The 20,770-nt window shown below is 36.5% G+C and overlaps 1 long non-coding RNA gene across 1 annotated transcript; it reads right to left on the minus strand.

Annotated features, from left to right (window-relative positions):
* Positions 1 to 902: 902 nt before the first annotated feature.
* Positions 903 to 15,668, minus strand: LOC121150950. Its single transcript, XR_005883055.1, has 3 exons — positions 15,656 to 15,668; positions 4,888 to 4,895; positions 903 to 973 (listed from the first exon to the last, which is right to left on the minus strand). It is a non-coding gene; the product is annotated as an uncharacterized LOC121150950 (long non-coding RNA).
* Positions 15,669 to 20,770: the final 5,102 nt, after the last annotated feature.

The raw sequence follows: 20,770 nt of genomic DNA on the forward strand, positions 1-20,770 counted from the left end.
ATCACTTAAAATATTGTTTCTTATTCTTATTTTTTTACACACACACAAGTATCTCATGAAATTATTCACCTTTTCATTGAAAAAGTAAATATGAGCAACATCATTTAAATTTTAAATCATCTTTTCCTTAACTCACTGAGGTTTTTCCAACTTAAAGCTTTGTGTTGCACATGGTGTTGTAAATTTTAATTTTTTTCTTGCTGTTATTTTTGCTTTATGCCTTTTCATTTAGTAGGGTTCATAGTAACTGTGTAATAGACTGCCATATCCAGATATGAAGATACATTGCAGTATGCATCTCTACTTCTGGATCAAAGATGGATTCACAATGAAACTGTTGGATATATATTGACATTTGGAAGCTGGACATTCTTTTTTTTTTTTTTACTTATTTTATTATTATTATCATTTTATGATGCAGTCAATGGGCCCTGGGATTTCCCTTATCCTCTCCCCAGTTCTCTCTCCCCTCACTGAGTTCCCCTATACCATTACAAATGTATAGTTCTTCATACACAGTCATATGTCCATCATGCGGGCATGGAAAATGGCAGACAGTCCAGCATCCTGTTGTCAAGATATAGTAAACAATTTCATTGGGAGCCCTTCTTGGTCTGACTGTAGAGGTGATTACTGCAATGACTCCTCACATCTGGATATGATAGTCTCCATTACACAGTTATTATACATCCCCTTAAATGAAAATCCACCATGCAAAATGAATAACAGGAAGAAAAAAAAAATGAACAACACCATGAAATTAAATAACATGTTATTGAATGATTAATGTGTTGCTGAAGAAATGAAAAAGAAAATCAAGAATCTTCCTGAAGAAAATCTGCGAGATACAGTTTTCGCAGATCTTTGTTGGTGAAATATATCTTGTGTAGCAACAAACAGATGGGTTTTGTTTTTCAATCCAGTCTATTTATCTATAATGTTTGATGAGTGCAAGCCGTTTACATTCAGGGTTCTGTCGTTTTGGCAACATTTGTTCATTGATTTAGTCTTCTGTTGTTATTTTACTGGGATGTCCTTCACATTTGCCTTTGGTTTTTGTGGTTGCCATTCCTTTTCTTCATCAAGAAAATATGTTTAGGTATCATTTGTAGGGCAGGTTTGGAAGAGGCATATTCTTTCAACTTTTCTTTGGAAGAATTTTATTTCATTTTGAAAAACAAAGGAAAGCTTTGCTGGGTATGTTATCCTGGGCTGACAATCTTTTGCTTTTAGAACCTGGAATATGTCATTCCATTCTCTTCTGGACTGGAGAGTTTCCTGTGAGAGGTCTCCTGTGAGTTTAATTGGCATTCCTTTATATGACAGTTGATTTTTTGGTTTTTATGTGCACAATTAAAGACCTCTTTCTTATGTTCGATGGAAGAGCGCTTGGTTATCATGTGCCGTGGAAGCTGGATTTTCTACCAATGTCCATACCTACAATGTCATGATACACTTAAACAGCAGAATGATGGACTTGTGAGTGTTTATGAAGGACCATACTATTTTAAAGATACGGGGAGAGAGGAAAGGATATAGGGGTGGAGAAGAGACATCCCAGAGCCTGTATCATAGAGTAATACAATACGTAACTAATTAAAGAAAACAAATATACTTAACTATTTTCACTTCCAGAATGGTTACACAGAAAAAAAAATTAAACCTTTATTGTCTCATTACATTTTATGTCACTGAAAATCAATAATGGAGTTTTATCAAATATCAATGAATATGGGAGTTTTTATCCACTATATTTTATCAAGTGTCAAATATAAACTTTTATCAAGTGATTTCTTTTTTTTTTTCTAGGATTTATTTATTTTTATTGGAAAGGCAAACATACAGAGAGGAAGAGAGGCATAGAGGAAGATCTTCCATTCAATGGTTCACTCCCCAAGTGGCCGCAACAGCTGGACCTGAACCAATCCAAAGCCAGGAGCCAGGAACCTCTTCCTGGTCTCTGACACAGGTGCTGGGTCCCAAGGCTTTGGGCCGTCCTCAACTGCTTTCCCAGGCCACACGCAGGGAGCTGGATGGGAAGCAGGGCTGCTGGGATTAGAACCGGCGCCCATATGGGATCCCAGTCGTGTTCAAGCTGAGGGCTCTAGCAGCCAGGCCAATGCACCGGCCCTGCTGCTCCTTTCAATACTGCTATTTTTTGGCAGCTTATGCTGAACACTGTCAGTAAAGGTATTGATTGATGCAATGTTCGAAGGGTGTTGAAAATACAGTCATCTGGGCACTGATATTGAGAGAAAGAAAGCCCCTAAAAGGATACATGCACGGCTCTGTGCTGTCATGGCCTAGTGGCTAAAGTCCTCGCCTTGAATGCCCCAAGATCCCTTATGGATGCTGATTCTAAAGGAGGTTCCTGGCTCCTGGCTTCTGATATGGGTAGAACCGGCTGATGAAGTCTCCTCTCTTGCGGAGTGAATCATCAGACAGGAGATCTTTCTGTCTGTCTCTCCTGCTCTGTGTATATCTGACATTGCAATAAAAATAAATAAAAATGTTTAAAGAAAAAAAAAACTACATGCACATCTCAAGTCTGTAGAAATGTGAGTTTCTGAGGACTTCTGGCTTTAGAAAGCTATGGGTACCTGAAACACTCATAAACATAATTAGCCCTCTTGGCAGGTGGACTTGTCTGACTTGTAAGCTAGGAGGGAAATGTTTCATCTTGTTTTTTTTTAATTATTATTATTCAGTAAATTATTTTTTGAGTGATGGATGTTTGAAAGACTCACTGTGTCTTCATGTCTTATATACCATAAACTTTTTGCTCATATACAGTTAAAAACTTTTGGATCACTAAAACCATCAGGCTTAATTTTATAAGTAATACAAAATAGTCATGGCTTGTCTGACAAATCAAACATTTTAATGCGTTTAAAAACATGTTTTAGGATTGTTTTTATATCACTAACTGGATTATAAACTCAATTTTCATTATATTCTGAGAGTGTTCATAAGAAAAATAAACTAATCTTTACTTTTTAAATTTTCAAATGTTTTTATTTGCATGGTGTTGGGGATCTGCATATGATGGATACAGACAATGTATCATCAGCTTTTGAGAAAAGGAATTTTTTGCATTAAATGTAATATTCTAGTAAACTCCATATTTTGAGTACATTATAAAATTGTCCAAATTACTGCATGCTTCAAAAGAAAGGCCACATTTTGGAAAGTGTCCCTATGTAAATGAACCTGTGGAAATATGGTATCTTTCTGTGTATGCATAAATAACATATTAATTGCCAGATTTTTTTCTAATTCCATGTAGGGGAAATTCAATATTATACATAAATATAACATAAATTTAAAATAGATTCCAATATGTTATGTACTTTTATATACTACTAACATATGTCACTCAATATTTACATGGTGAAAAAGATGATTTCTTGCAGTGATTTCCCATTCCAAGTATGTCAGACTCTATAAAAGGGATACCGGTGACATCATTATATTCACCATTACCAAACATAAAGGTGCAAGTAGCGTTGGGAACCATCTGGAATACTCAATAGATGTCTATAGAGCCCTCCCACACACATACACACCACACTCCTTTTCTCTGTGGGGAACAGAAAACATCTGTTTGCATTTTCTTCCAATGCTGTCAAATCTGCATTAGAGCAGGTAGCATCATGTGAAACTGCATAACTGAAAACAAGCACTTGCTGAATTTAGGAAAAACACACTTTTAACAACCATCATGTTTTATTACATTGGACCTTTGAAACAATGTTTCCTTCAAATGTTGAAAAGCATAACTATTGGACTGTCTTATGAGAAAAGTAAGGAAACTTAATTTATTTCAGAAAGTTTTCATTAGCAGTTATTTCTTAAAAAAATACATTTTGGGCCCGGCGCGGTGGCGCAGTGGTTAAGGTCCTCGCCTTGCACGCCAGGGATCCCATATGGGCGCCGGTTCTATCCCGGCAGCCCTGCTTTCCTTCCAGCTCCCTGCCTGTGGCCTGGGAAAGCAGCTGCGGACAGCCCAGGGCTTTGGGACCCTGCACCCGCGTGGGAGACCGGGAAGAGGCTCCTGGCTTCGGATTGGCATAGCATGAGCCGTTGCGCTCACTTGGGGAGTGAATCATCGGACGGAAGATCTTCCTCTCTGTCTCTCCTCTCTGTATATCCGCCTTTCCAATTAAAAAAAAATAATAATAATAATAAAATAAATCTTTAAAAAAATACGCTTCCCAGTTTTATATTTTCGCTTACTTTATTTGTCTTCATTTTGAAAAAGTTATTCTCTCAAAAGTTATTAGGTCCTAGAGAATTAAAATGCGTCACTTTGGGAGGTAATGGGGCAATATCTCCAGGAATATGAATGTGGAAAGTTCAAATATTATTTCTTCAAAAACAATGCCTATGAATTATATCAAGCATCTCCTCATCATTTGTTCTAAAAATGATATTATTTAAATTTCTAGAAGCATTATCAATGTAAACTAATAAATCTACATTTAGCAAAATGAACCTACTATAATTCTTAAATGAGTGGATATAGGCTTATTGATAAGAAGTGACGACTTCCACAAGGATGTATCAATATTCAAAGTATATTCTGACTACTGCTTAGAGTTTAGAATATACTCAGTAATCTTTGGGGGTCTTATCTACATTTTAGTGCACATATCTAGTTGAGTTTGAACAATTTTGAAACATTTGTATACTTTTCTTCCCTTAATGTAGTACATATTCAACTGGAATAATATGTCTAATTATTATTATCTTCCATGAGAAAGAAAATGCTGTCAACTCAATATTGTATTATTGTTCATTTTGTATAATTTTATCTTAGCATAGTTTGTGGTTTTTTTTTTTTTTTTGTTTATTTGCTTCTGTTTTGTTTCACTTTTAGAAACTCACAATTATCCCTTCACTCTCTTCAATATGGTGAGGTACTTTTCGAAAAGCACAAAATTACACTGACTTCTCACCAAAATAGGGGGAAATTATATTAAAATATGGTAGCCATTAGAATCTCTGAAAATGGTTCTAATGACAGATATGATACGGAGATGCCGTACTTCCAGATAAACTCTTACTGCTTTAAGCTTCAGAGTCTGTGATTTTGAGACCATTCCCTCCCACACTTCTCTAAAAAGAAATAGAAGCTCTGTTTCTATTGATTCAGTTAGTAATAAAGGACCTTCAATTATTCCAACTATCTGTCTGGAACTATGATATTTCCTTAAGAGGAAGATTGATGCTATCTTGTATCTCATTCAAACACAAATCAACACTTCAATTCTTTTCTCAAAAAACATTTTTTTTTGAAAGCCTGGGAGTACCTTTTCTCTACCATGCTTTGTTGTATTATAGAAAGACAGTGCTAGGGATAGCATCCCAATATATCTGGAGTCATTTCTTTCATCATATATCACAGATATTTTTCTCCCCAAAAAACAAGCTAAGATGATAACAGGTTACTGCTTCTGCTTAGAGCTTGCTAGCTGAGGAGTGTGGCTGGCCTGAGAAAATCAGACCTATCTTGCTACTCAAAGCATGAGAGCTGTAGCCCAGAGTCTTTCTCAGGGAGAGAATCAGACTATGATGAGAGACAAAGAAAGAGGGCAGGGATAGGACAGAGAGAGAAACCTAAAGAATGCCCTGTACTCATATTACAATCAATTTCAATACTAAAGGTGCTGTCTTAAGTCATAGAACTTTGGTGGCAGTTCATATGACATGGGAATAACAAGGGAACAATAATTAAGATAACAGATCATGTAGGAATTTGACAGCGAGAACCAGAGAGAAAGATGTAAAAGAGAGCAATTGAAATATGAATAAATTGAAAAAAATTAAAAAGCAAAAACTATCCATGCAGAAAGGCCAGGAAAGAAGATGGAGTAGTTAGCGCTTCAGGATCTAAGGAACTGTAGAGCATCCAAGTACCTATTTGTGAAAACTCACAGCTAAAGGTAATATTATATTAGCTTTTTAAAAGATATGTTTATTCATTTGAAAGTTAGAGTTACAGAAAAGAGACACCAAGAGAAAGAGAGCAATAGATTTTTCTTCTGCTGGTCAACTCCCCAGTGGCCACAAGGTCAGACGTTGGGCTCTCTGATTCCAGCACCTAGGAGTTTCCTCCTAGTATCCCATGTGCAGGTTTTTAAGCACTTGGGGATGTTTTGTTTTTCCAGGAGCCTTAGCAGGGAGCTGGATCAGAAGGGAAGCAGCACCATCACATGGGATGGCTATCCACTGTGACACATTGTTAGCTCCATGTTTTGTCTGTTTTGTTTTATAATAAAGAAATGCCTGAGGAAGGCTTACTTTAGAATGGCAAGCGATTTATCAATGCTTGCTATCATTTCACTCACATTCATGAAAACTCATTCCAGTAGACCAGCATCTCTTCCCAAAAGCATCAGAGTGGCGTAAAAATGTTCCACTCTACCTCACCTCTCAGTGGTTCCACGAAATCCCGTCCCACCATATTGAAAGCAAGGCTTCAGTACATAAACCTTTGGGGTATGCTCTTGAACTAGGGTAGACATCAGTAGAGATAGACAGCTTTAAAGAATGTCCAAAGATGTAGCTAAATAAAGCCCTGATCCAACCACCTCATTCCATGGTGAATATGCCCAAGTTCATGACTACAGCTTCTAAACATTCACAACAGAGGATACACACACCTAGGAGATGGTGAAATAAAGTCCAATATATCACTGAATCAAGAAGCAGGCAATGACCCTGTAAGAAAGTCTTCAAAGTGTGGGAAAGTTTCATGCATTATGTTGCCAAAAAATGTTCATTTTTAATAAGATTTTAATTATTTCCTATGTAACTGCAAAAATATTTAATAACAGACAACACAATGGTTTTGTTGCCCATATCTAAAATAATGTGTTTATGTGTTTGAAGCCTGACATATAAACATTCACTTAAATTCCTGGAACAATGGTTCAGTGGTTAAATCTCCACCTTGAAAGCTCTGATATCTTAAAGCTCTGTCTTAAATTTTCATAGTGCTATTATAAGCAAAGCCATGGTAGATATATATCAAAACAAGTAAGAAAAAATAGTAATAATAAATAAATAGGCCTTCCTTAAAACTGAAGACATTTATGCTGAAAAAAATTACCATCAAATAAATTATAAAACAATACAGCAAATGAGAAAAAAATGGAAAACTATAGTTATAATACAATATTTACATATAGGCACCAGCTTAATGCTAAACTGGCTTGGCTAATCCTCTACCTGCAGGAACTTGCCTCTGTATTTGGGAGCTACTTCATGTCCCTGCTGCTTCTCTTTCCACTTTGATTTATGGCCTTCGAAAGCAGCAGAGGATGGCCCAAAGCCTTGGAACCCTTCATCCATGTTGGAGACCAGGAAGAAACTCCTAGTTCCTGGCTTCAGATTGCCTCAGCTCCAGCCATTCTGGAAAGTTGGGGAGTGAAACACCAGATGGAAATTTTTTTCTCTTTTTTTTTTTTCTCTCTGCACACACACACACACACACACACACACACACACACACACACACAAAATAATAAAATTTTTAAAATTATGTTGAAAAAACATTTTTTTTTTAATTTCAAAATCTAAGATAAGACTTACAGGGAAAAGTAGAAAGAGGTCGGAAGTCAGAGAATCAAGCAAACCCTGGACAAAACCCTCAAAGCCCAGGCGACAGAAGCAAAACTGAACCACAAAAAAGGAGAGGGAGATGCTATATTGAACACAAAAGCTTCTTCACAGCAAGTTTCACAGCTTTTCCATAGACAATCAATAGTGTGAAGAGGCACCCACGGGGATGAGAAGAGTCATTGGAAGCTGCTTAACAATGGATTAATATCCAGAATATATCAATGCATTTAAAAACTCAGCAATAACGAAAACACATTACGAATGGGGAAGATACCGGCTAGGTAGTTCTCAAAAAATTGAAATCCAAATGGCTAACAAGTGAAAATGACAGTCAACATCAATAGCTATGAGACTAGTGACCACAATGAAGTATCTGTCACCCCTCTCAGACTAACACTCAGAAGACAGAAAGTACTAAAGCCTGGCAAAGATGTGGACAAACAGGGACAATTACATCCTGTTTTGGGAAGCGCAAATTTGGGCAGCCACTGTGGAAAACACTGTGAAGGTTTCTTTTCTTTTCTTTTTTTTTTAAAGGTTTATTTTATTTTTATTGGAAAGGTGGATATACAGAGAGGAGAGACAAAGAGGAATATCTTCTGTCCGATGGTTCACTCCCCAGGCGGCCGCAAGGCTGGAGCTGAGCCAATCCGAAGCCAGGAGCCTCTTCCTGGTCTCCCACGCGGGTGCAGGGTTCCAAAGCTTTGGGCCGTCCTCGACTGCTTTCCCAGGCCACAGGCAGGGAGCTGGAAGGGAAGCGGGGCTGCCGGGATTAGAACCAGCGCCCATATGGGATGCTGGGGTGTGTTCAAGGCCAGGACCTTAACCACTGTGCCACCGCGCCGGGCCCTGTGAAGATTTCTTTAAAAGCTAACAGCATCGGCGCAGAATGATCCAGCAAGTACACTGTCAAGTATGCACCCCAAAAGCACAAACACAAGGTATATCTGCACTATCCTGTTTATAACAGCACAGTTAAAAAAAGAGGTAACTTTACAATCAACCAAGTTGTCCATTATTAGATGAAAGGGTGAAGAAAGTCTGATATATATACATGGTGAAATATCATTCAGCAATAAAAACGGAAAGAAATTAAACCACGGCAAAGTGAAATCAACCAAAGGATATAATATTGGGCTGAAATAAGTTTGGTACAAGAAGAAAAATACTGTATGTTGTCATTATCTGCAGCAGCTTAAATGAAAAAGTTAAAAAAATGCAGACATTCGAGAGAATGGCCGTTGAGACCATTAGGGCAGTAACCAGTAGAAGGAAGCATCTCTTTGCCTCTCCTTCTCTCTGTAACTCTGCTTTTCAAATAAAAATAAAGCAGCTTTAAAAATAAATAAAAGCTTTAATTTTTCTTAAATCGCTTTTTATCTAATGGCGTCCTTACGTTGTGAATTTCATCATGAAGCAATTTACATCTGCCATGTTCACAAAGGTCTAACCAGTGCTTTAGCTAATCTAGAGGTGAGGGGTATTGAGGAAGACTAAACTAAGCAGGAAAATGAAGAAGTATCACCTATTTTGGACTCAGAAAGGTGGAGCAAAAGAAATATAACTTCTAACATCTGAAACAATTTCAATCACTTTCACATAGACTTATAGACTACAATTAATAATATTACTTCCAGATAATTTGGAGAAGAATACTTGGAACAAAACCACTTAATAGAAGATAAGGCAGCTTCTAAAATTGCCACTGTTTTCATGTTAAGATTTTAACTACTAACTGCATGAAAGGGTTCAGAGTCTGCCTTCCTTGTTTCACAATTTGAGTGGCAATGCTAATAAAGCCATTGTAGTGCCTCACTTTGAAACTAATAATTAAGTAGGGAAGCTAACACTAACTGCTAGGAAGATGTGTCTTGATTATGACTCCACAGATTCAATAACTAATATTTGCCAATTTTGAATCCCTATTTTTGATGTTGCATGTTAACAAAAAGGAATTTGACACTTTAATAATATATGATCCATTTATGTCACTTAAAAACAAGATGCTAGATTCTCTATCATTGCCGGTACCCACAATGTCATGACACACTAAAGAGAAGAACGTTATGACTGCAGTTCAAGGACTATATCCTTGATATTATCGCAAAATATGGAGAAAATGTGTGAGAGGGGAAGAATGCAGGAAAGGGAGGGAAAGAAGGGAAACCCTATGCCCACAAAGTTCTAAAATGGAAAGTAGTGATAATAATAATAAATTAAAAAGTAACAATCATCTTCATCTTTTTCTTTGCTATGCTGATAAATGAAGAAAACACGTGCCTAAGCTGTTTCTTTAGCTAATTGGTGATTCAGCAACACATACTTATATAGTATCTATGCATAGGTAATTACAGCATTATATACATTCACCTAACTTTTCATTAATATATATAGATGTTGTGTGCTCTCATAAGTTAACATTACATGTTAATTTAGATGCATGTAATGTGTTATATACACATAAAGTATGAAACACAATACAATATACATAACATATATGTGCGAATCTATGAGAATATGCAGCTAATGCTTTTCATATTTCAGAACACTTCTGGAGACTAACATCCAGATGTGAGGATGCAGTGTAGTATGTATTTCTGCTTCCAGACAAAGATAGACTTACAATGAAACTGTTTGCTATATTTTGATAGTAGGATTCTGGACTCTCTGCCATTGTCCATGCCTGCAATGATGAAAATATGACTGTGCATGAAGAACTATATGTTAGTAATGATATAGATGAACTGGTGGTGGGGAGGGAATTGAGGAGGGGTTAAGAGAATATGGAACTGTATCATAAAGTGATAATAATAATGAAATGTAGAAAAAAGAACACTTTTATTTTGTAATTTGCCATTTGATTTAAAAAGATAACAGTTTTTATTTAGAAAAAATGGTTTTACTTATAGTTCTATGCTAAAAACAAAAATGCTATTTAATATGTCAAATCAACATGAAAACATTAAGGGACCAGTCACAATATCTGACTTAGAATGCCCTTGTGTTAACTAATTTGTACATTTTCTCAAGTTAAATGTTAACCTCATGTTAAGTTTGTCGTAAGAAATATAAGGGAACGGGTTGAGAGGTATAGTTTGGTAACTTTGCATCCTTAGGGAAATCTACTGAACTAATGAAAATGTTTACTAAATGAAGCCTAATTTCCTTTAAAATTGCTTTTAAAGATGACAGTTGCCTGTCAAATTTAACATTTTAGGAAGCTGCATTAAAGACATTTGCTACAGAAATGCCCTTACATCAATGCTTGCCTTTAATCTTGAAAATCTCATAACATAAAAACAAACTATGTCTAATAATTGATTTCTATACAATTATTAGAAAAGCAATATTTCCTTTACATTTCTTACTCTGAATATTCTTTAAGAACATATGTACGCACATGTTTATAGTTATTTCCACGGGCTTTCAAACACATATTTTCTTGAAAGACAGTGAAAGTGTTCACTTGTGGAATGCCTAGAGCGGCTGTATCTAGACGGGAAAAAGTCGGAAGTCTGGAACTCAATCCGGAACTCTCACATGGAGGGTAAAGGACATAAGCAGTTGAGTTTTAATATACGCTCTCTCGGGGTGCAGCTAAGCAGGACGGTGGATTTGGAAAAGATGCTTGAACTTGAATCCATGCTATCACTGATTTCCTGTGTCTCAAACCACATCTTACCTCCAAACAAAATGCTTGCAATTCAATGCAATTTTTAACTTTTCATATAATCTCTTGGACTTTCTGATAACAGATGAATGTAAAATTCTTCATGCTAACATCAACAGGTTTGTTTTAAAATGGCATTTGGAAGTATGAACAATATTACTACGGATTTGCTGAAATTATATGTTAGAATTATAATTACGTGACCTGAGGACATTAAGCCAACATGTCAGAAAACAATTCGCCATCTCATTACTCATCCTTTTCACTGAGCTCACCCTGATTTTGTTCTTCACTTTGCTGTCACACTGGCGTTCCTAAACTTTCTCAAAAACAGTCACCTCTAGTCAGTAGGTCCTTCTCATTTGTCCTTCCCTCTACCAGAACTCTTCACGTAGCTTAATGTTTCAATGAATACATCATTTCACAGGGCCACTTCCATTAACATTCACCTCTCACTACATACACCTCTCACTACATACACCACCTCCTTGGAGAAGAATACCATGGGCAACTGTCGCTTTTACTTAAAAAAATGGGGGATCAGACAGGATTCCGGTCACCTGGCTCGGGTTATTGGGGTCACCTGCACAGTAGGTGCAAGGTATGTGAGCCCCGGGGGTGGATGATCTAGCGGGGCTCAGGTCATCCTGCCTGGGTCCTGTGGCCTGCCTACGTGACGGGTGGTGATGGTTTCATGAGCCTTGGGAGTATAGGATCTGGCGGGGCTTGGGTTGACTGGCCTAGGTCCTGGGGCTCACATGCGAAGTGGGTGCCTGGTTCATGAACCCCGGGGTGGGGGATTCAGTGGGGCTCAGGTCACCTGACCCTGGTCCTTCAACCTGCCCGGGAGTGGAAAAGGTGGAGCAGTGGACACAGATCCTGATGCACATGAAGACTAAGGCAGACCATTTAGTGCCATCTCAGCGGGGGGGGGGGGGGGGGGGGGGGGGGGGAACAGAGCAAATTGAACAACTATCCCAGGAAGCAGTTGGGAGAGTTGCCTCACCCTGGGTTAGACAAAATCAGCAGCATTTCAGAACTATCCAAACCACTCGGTCAGAACCCTCAGAACATGCACCACAGTGAGACCCTGGTTTGATATTGGATGCTGGTTCCCCATCTCTGGGTATTGGGGCATTTGGGATGCTGGGTGTGACTTCCCCCTTTATCTCTGCCCTTCTCCCAAAGAGAAGAAATAAAGAAACAATGATTTTACCCACTTTTCCCTAGTGCTCAATCCTTTCCACCCTGTTTAACAATATAATCATCGTAAATAAATAAATAAACATAAAAATTTTAAAAAATTATTTATCTGCTTAGTGCATGCTTTTCTTCCCTTTTCAATATCCTCCCTCCCCAACCCAACTCTATAGGGTAAATAAAGAGTAAGAGTACTGAGTCCATTCACCACTCTGTTCTAATGACCACAGTAGTGGTTGGCACATACCAGGAATTCAATAAATAGTAAATTAGCAGTCATTCAATAGTAATGAAACAGTTTTAGATAGGAATGGGTTTCTTTTATTAAATAAATCTATACACTGCCTATTTTGCTTACTGAATCATATGTGTTTTTTTTGAGTTTGAATCTGTTTCTTTTATGTAGAAATGTAAAAATCAGTTGACAACTAGTTACCAAATGACACTTTGTAGGTTTTATGCTAGGTTGTGTATGTTATAATCATGGAAATAAAAAAGACCAGGGAGTAAATTATATTTTCCATATTATTCGCATCTACTGAAATTGCATATGACCCAGAAATATTCTATCAGTCTTCTGTCGCTTTCACAGAACATTCTGAAATATACTTAGAAATTCTAAAGGAATACTTCTACCTGTTTATAAACTTTGAGTAGGAAAACCTCTGTGGCTATTTATTTCAAAAATTCACCCAATCTCTGTTACGCCTCTAACTGGTGTGCACTACAAAAATATTCAGCTCTCCCGACACACAAATAATGTAAATGGAAAAGTAGCATTGCTTTTAGGCTAAAGTAAGAAAATGTATGTGGAGTGCATAGTAGAAGGCCTCATAATTAATATATTTTTATTCTATATGCTTTGCTTTTATATTAATTGTGGAGGCAATGGGTATGGTTCTCATGACTCCAGATGACTGGCAACAAGGATTGCATTGTGCTTTCCAAATCTCTTCTCTATTACAGAGCTGGAAATAATACACATCACTGCCTCTGGTTATACCATTTGAAAGCTCATGGTTACCTTCATGGCTTCATTATGTCATCATGAAGTCCTTAAATTAAATAGAAGTAGGAGGCATAAAGATTATTGTTCATTAATTACTTCAATTGCTGTTTATTAGCACTTTGTTTTTGCCTCATTAAATTTCAATCAAAACTACATTGTAGGGAAGAAAAGCAGTGGAGGCTACCTGAGAAATGGCTCTGTGGTTACCAAAAACAAACAAACAAACAAATAAACAAAACAAAAACCTGTGTTTGAGAGTCAGGAGGACTTTGCCTTTAAAGATACCTGGTCCATTTGGTCTTAGACATTTTAGCCTTAAATTATTTACTATATGCTTTTGAGTGAAACCGAACTCTTTTTTTGGAAGGAGTTGTAAGAATGTAATCACTCAATAAATTCCTTCTTAATTATACAGCGGCACTATTGCATCTCTGTTAAGATGTGTGATTGAGATGAGATGGCTTCAACATAAGATGGGGAAGAGCAAGTGACAGTTTAACACGAACGATTTTACACGAGCTTCAGAATTTCTGCTAAAAGCCAGTATTCTACAAAAACATAATTAACTGAAACAATGGGTTCCATTGGCTTTTTTTTCTCCTAAGAACCAGTGTATTCATTATTTCCTTCCCTTTAAATGTCTATTTGTGCACATGAGTTCATGTGTGATGGTCCTAAGTCATTGATAATTATACTTAACTAGTATGGCTTGTCTGAATTCAAGATGTGTGATTCGAATGGTTTCTAAGTTAGAAAAAGATCAGCCAAGCAATGTAGGCAATGATTTAGAACATTTTATTTTTAAAGTGTTTAATAAATAATGGCAGTGCTATAATTTTTGCTTTTCAGATATTTAATGTGTGGGCTTTGAAGTCCCCTAGTCACCACAAAGCCAAGTAACCAGCTGCTGGGCTGGAGCCAGGAAGTATTCAAAGACCACTGCTTCAATTAGCTCCCCGCTACTTGGAATAGGTGCTTACTGCTAGTAGTGATAAGTTAATCAACTAATGAGTCGATTAAAGAAGTAATTAAAGTGTAAAGCAGCAGGAAGGGAACTAGCTTTTAAAAGATGTTGTAATAGTTAAGGTTAAGCAAAATCAGCTTACTTACAATTACATCACGTCTGTCAAAAACAAGAAAAGAAAAAAAAAAAACACCTTTTTGTGGCTCATTTTGCGTTGAGTTTTGCTGAATTATTTAACAAAATCCAGTATGGCTGGTTACTATTTTGATATATTAATGGGGAATTGTCTATTGTTTTGATTTTTAACATTTTCGAATGCTACTCTGTTACAACATAGGGAGTGCAGAAAATTAAAAAGAAAACAAGTTTAAAGTGTAACTTTTTGTTTTGTTTTGTTTTTATTATTGGAAAGTCAGATATACACAGATGAAGAGAGACAGAGGAAAATCTTCCATCTGCTGATTCACTCCCCAAGCAGTCGCTAAGACCAGAGTTGAGCTTATCCGAAGTCAGGAGCCAGAAATTTCTTTAGGTTTCCTACACTGGTGCGAATACTTTCCCAGGGAGCTGGATGGGAAACAGGAACGCTGGGATTAGATCCCCATGTGGGTTCCTGGCATGTGCAAGGCGGGGACTTTAGCCTCTGGGCTACTGCATTGGGCTTAAAGTGTAGTTTTTAAAAAAGATTTATGGTCCAGAGTGATAATCGAGCGGTTAAAGTTCTTGCCTTGCACTCGCTGGGATCCCATTTGGGAACCAGTTCTAATCCTGGCAGCTCCACTTCCGATCCAGTTTCCAGTCTGTGGCCTGGGAAAGCAATCCAGGATGGGCCAAAGACTTGGGACCCTGCACCCGTGTGGGAGTCTTGAAAGAGGCTCCTGGCTTCGGATCAGCTCAGCTCCTGCCGTTGTGGCTGCTTCGGGAATGACCCATGGAAGATCTTCCTCTCTGTCTCTCCTCCTCTCTCTATATATCTGCCTTTCCAATAAAAATAAATAAAATCTTAAAAAAAAATCACTACTTTTCACTTGAAAAGCTAAGTGAGAGGGAGGGAGAGAGGATGGGAGAGAGAAAGAGAGAAAGAGAGAGAGAGAGCACTCTCATGCCCCAAGTGGCCTCAACCAATCAATGGTCAACATTGATCCAGGCTAAAACGAAGAGTCCAGAAATCAGTTAAGTCTCTTACATGGTTGGTACTTGCACAAATACTTGGGCCATCTCTTGTTGCCATCCCAGGGCACCAGCAGGAAGTTTAATTGGAAGTGGAGCATGTGGGACAGACTTGGTGCTAACACAAGAACCAATCAAATTAGGTAATGGCACCACTGCTGAACCACAAGGCCAGAAGTATAAAGTTTACCTTTTGAAAGTTATTGTGTTCACTGTGGATCAATTGTTCATTTAATTAACTGTCCTTGTAGCACTATGTGGACGAATAATGCACCTGAACCGTTGGGTAATATTTGCATGCATTTAACAAGATGATACTTTAAGATGATAATTTTTGCTTCTCTGAGGCAAAATTCTTATGTGAACTCAACTTTTGAGTTATAATGAAAATCAATGGGATTACATGACTAAATGTACAAGTATTCAAGCAGATGATTATTTTTTCTAAAATGTCTATTTGTGCTCTCATCACTTGATACAGATTACTTCTTGAAGGGTGGAAATGTTATTTTCAAAAGTATGTTCTGTTGAATGTAATTAGTTTACATATTAGAAGATTTTCTCATTTTCCATCTAAATTAATTTCTATAAAGAAAGAAGCTACACGAGGATATTTAGAAATGTTATTGGCCCATGTCGTTAGAAAACACATCCATTATAGTACAAACGTTTTTGAAATCTGTACATTTTGTACACTAAAAACTGCATCAAAATAAAAATAGTTCAAATTTTATTTTTCCACAAATTTTAAAAATCTTGTTTATTAGTATGCTAATTTCCAGGTAATGAAATATGGGTACAGAGAAACCATGCAACTTACTGTAGGCTGTAGACTCTGTGATGGTCTAACAAGAGGTAAATGTTGATCTCAAGTTATTTATACACATGATTAGCTCCTAGGTTTATGGTGTTAGCAAAAATGCACAATTGCTAATTTTCTTAAAGTTTAACTTTATATACTATCTGTTCTAAATTGACTGCCAGAAATGGCTTTCCTCTTGACACTACCTCACAATTAATATATGACATAATTGTTGCTCTCTGAAATCTGTATAGTATTAAGGTGATTTATACTTAATTAAGCATATATATAGCAATAAATAAACAAATGCCAACACAGATCAGAACAGTATTCCTCAGACTTTTTTTAAAATGATTTATTTATTTTTACTGGAAAGGCAGATATACAGAGAGGAGGAGGAGAGAGAGGAAGATTTTCTGTCTGATAATTCACTCCCCAAGTAACTGCAATGGCTGGAGCTGAGCCAATCCAAACCCAGGAGCCAGGAGCTTCTTCCAGGTCTTTTGTGAGGGTGCAGGGTCCCAAGTCCTTGGACCATCCTTGACTGCTTTCCCAAGCCACAAGCAGGGAGCTGGATGGGAAGCAGGTCTGCCAAGATTAAAGCAGATTCCTAAATGGGATCCTAGCGTGTGCAAGGTGAGGACTTGAGTCATTATGCTATCGTGCTGGGCCCTCCTCAGCCTTTCTGTACATCACAGTCAAATCTAGTGTTTGCTGAAAATACACTACTGATTTCAGTTTGAATTTTAGAGACAAGTCTAAAACAAGGCTTAATAATGGAATGAAAGAATTAACACCATCAAAATATCCATAGGATTTGAAACAATTTATAGATTTGGTGTGATCCCAAACAAAAGACCTATGACATCCTTCTCAGCCTCAGAATAGATGATGCTAAAATTTATGTCTAAACACAAGAAATCCTGAGTAGTTGCATAAATCTTAAGTATGAAATATAAAGCCAGAGTCATTATAATAACAGATTTCAAGATCTATACATGGTGGCTATAACCAAAACCACCCAGTAATGTCTGAAGTATAGACATGTGGGCCAAAGGAAGATGTTAGAGGCCCTAGAAATCAATCCATGCATCTAAAAGCAAATGATCTTTTACAAATGAATTAAAAGTCAAGCCATAAAGGGCAAACAGTCACTTTAATGGATGTTACTGGGGAAATGGCGTCGCTGCAAGCACTATGAAATATGACACTTGTCTTTACACCTTATACCACAAAAAAAAAAAAAATCAACCTACAATGAATCAAGAACCTAAACTTCAGATTTGCAACCATCAAATTCCTAGAGAAAAAGGACAACATCGGGCGAACACTATAAGACATGGGTGATTTTGTTATAATATTTTCAAACATTTGAAATAGTAATAGATAGAAGTGAAATGATTTGCTCCTATGGTGTTTTTTAAGGGATTTATTGCAGAATGTGTATCTGTAACTGCTGACTCAACAGGATGGAATGTGAGTCATGCCTCACCTTCTCTTGTAGTTGTATGCTAAAGGAAATATGTTCCAAGATGGTGTAAAGATCAGGAAGTACTTAAAATAATGCAGAGTTATTAAGGCTCCATTTTCCTATCTTTGTTATACTTTAATTTTTCTGGTAGTTTATGAACAACAAGTTTTCACATAGGGTGCATTTAATAATAAAGTAATTTACGTAAATAAAAAATACGAGCAAATGGTGTGAAAATATGGTTTGGGAATGATATAAGATTGTTTGATAGTGATTGGTTTGTTTGTTTGTTTGTTTGAATTTAGGAAGTTCCCAGTAATGGATTAACTGATTAAAGAGGAATGAAATGTGACCAAATGATGTATACATTGCAAGGTTGCGATTTGCCAAACATAATTAAGTAGGTAGTTTTTTCACTGCACAACAATAAAAAAAAAACACTCAAAGAAAGAAATTTGTAAAAATTACACCGGCATACTCTGGTTTCTCTTCTGATCATATAAATCTTTCACCTTTTACTAAAAACTGCAATGGGGTATTGAAGCAGATTTTAAACATGAATGCTTTCTTTTTCAGATACACAGTATCTGGAAGCTCTTATTAGGTCATAGATATGAAGAGGATTTAACAAATTCCACTTTTACCTTTCATAAGCACATATATTTATATGTGTATTTATTATATATGTATATCCCACACATTCTATATGATCAATCTGCTTGATTAACCCACAAAAATGGAAAGAAACTGATCAGAATCACACTGCTTGCACTCCGGGAGAAATCTCTGCTGTAAGTTGCTGTGTGGTATGTGGCACACAATGACTTCTTCCTGCTGTCACCATTGTATTCATTTAATTTCAAAAAACACATTTTGAGGTTGGATCTACCTGATTTTTTTGACTCTTTTGAAATCAAAAATTTTTAATTAAAAAAAATCAGCTGTAATTCTACATTCCCAGGGTGTTTCTGATGTCCTGGCTTAGGAAGAAAACCACCATAAATGGCATAAGGCAGGCAAATACAACATCAGCTTTTCCAGCTTATGTTCATGCATTAGCAGTAAGCAGGAGTTTTCAGATCAGCTGTAAGGATAATTGGTCGTTGTGTATTATATTGTGTTTCTAAAGAATTAAGTTTTCTTTTGCAATTCCAGCATTTGTGGCAAAGGTTTGTATATTTATGCCAATGACCTTCCCAGATATAATAAAGATTGCATAGCTATTAAGTGAGTCAACATACTATCAAGATCTCAACAAGGAATAACTGGATGGCAGACTTCCATGCTTTTTCTTATTATTCTGTTTTAACTAATGTTGAAACTGATGCTTGTACAAGAAAACTACTTGTGTGTAAATGCATTTGTGCTTCATTTACAAATGGTACTTAAATGAAAGAGATTGTCACGTGGTCACCATCTAACATCTTACGGTTAAATAACAGCAAAAATGACAAGGAATTGCTTTAGTGTTAGAAGGTCTGGAGGTAGATAAGAAAGAGCCAAAGGAAGGTTTTACGACGTTGGCTATCGGCACATTTTTAATTTCAGTACTTTATTGTGGAATGATTTTTAGATTGTACTTAGGATTATTCTTTGAATACAGAAGTGGTGGTTTCATCACCTAAGACTTTAAGCAAATATATCCAGCAAAAAGTCAGGAATGTACATTTCAGAAATTATCTTTCTGTATTCAAATGGCCTATCTGACCTAATTATGGGGTCTTTCTCCCTTTTGCTGCTTTTCTCCATCTTTTACCACTTGGAGAAAAGCTGCGTGGGAAGTAAAAATTCTTCTTCTCACTATGTTTTGCACGTTGTCAGAATTTATTAGCGCAGTATTTTCAGAAGAATGACAGGGTTATTAGACATTTCATGGCAGAAACTCAAAAACCGTTCTGCATCCTGTTTGGTCAGAACTTGTAAAATTTTCAAGAATTACAGAAGCAAAGCTGGTCTTCCAACGCATGTGTTAACTACAGACCTGCCAAGAAGATAGAACTTGATATCAGGATAGAAAAATGGAAACTTGACTGCATAAAATCGTACTATGCATTCGTGTGTGTGGCATAGATGATCGGTAGTTCATGATAAACACAGATACAAAAGTACAAGAATACCTTCAATGAGAAAATTGAGCCTATAGACACTCCATATGGAACGATATCTGTGTCATCTGTACCATACAAGAAAATTCAGTTTAAAATCTGTGATTATAAAAATATTTTTAAAGTAACAATTTCCAAATTGACAGAATATTTTCTTAGTCTTCAATTCACTGAACTATTCCTTATTTTTCTTTACATTTTGACTGATAGTTTTAGTGAACAGTTTTGACTGATAAATGAATTATGTGACATGAATACAATGCAGAATTATTTATTGGCAAACTTGTACTATAATCTACACAAAACACTGGGGAATTTGGGTGTGGTACATTAATTGTGACGAATTTATTAATATAAGAGGTTCATTACAGGGGAAGATGGATATGAATATAACAAACTTTGTACTTCATCGCACTTTTTGTTTAGGTGTAAACTCTGAAATATTAGATTTATTTTTAAAAAGCTGAAGAGTTATTATAATCTAAGCAAAAGCTATTATGTTCATTCAGCTGTGAGATTATGGCTTACATTTTACAGTTTCGTTTCATTTTGTTCTCATTGGTTTATCATGTTGCTCTGCTTCAGCAGAAACTTTTTTTCAATCATATGTTCTCTTGTCACTTTAAAATATCAATAAAAATTAGATGCACAAATAATAATAATGCATGTTGAAACAGATAAACATTTGACTGTTCAGCTTTATTTTGAACGGAGGAATTGCTTGCAATATACATGGTGTATTCACATCATATT

This window comes from Ochotona curzoniae, unplaced genomic scaffold (assembly GCF_017591425.1).
Source record: "Ochotona curzoniae isolate NIBS_2020 unplaced genomic scaffold, NIBS_Ocur_1.0 contig_2210, whole genome shotgun sequence".
NCBI classification, from domain to species: domain Eukaryota; kingdom Metazoa; phylum Chordata; class Mammalia; order Lagomorpha; family Ochotonidae; genus Ochotona; species Ochotona curzoniae.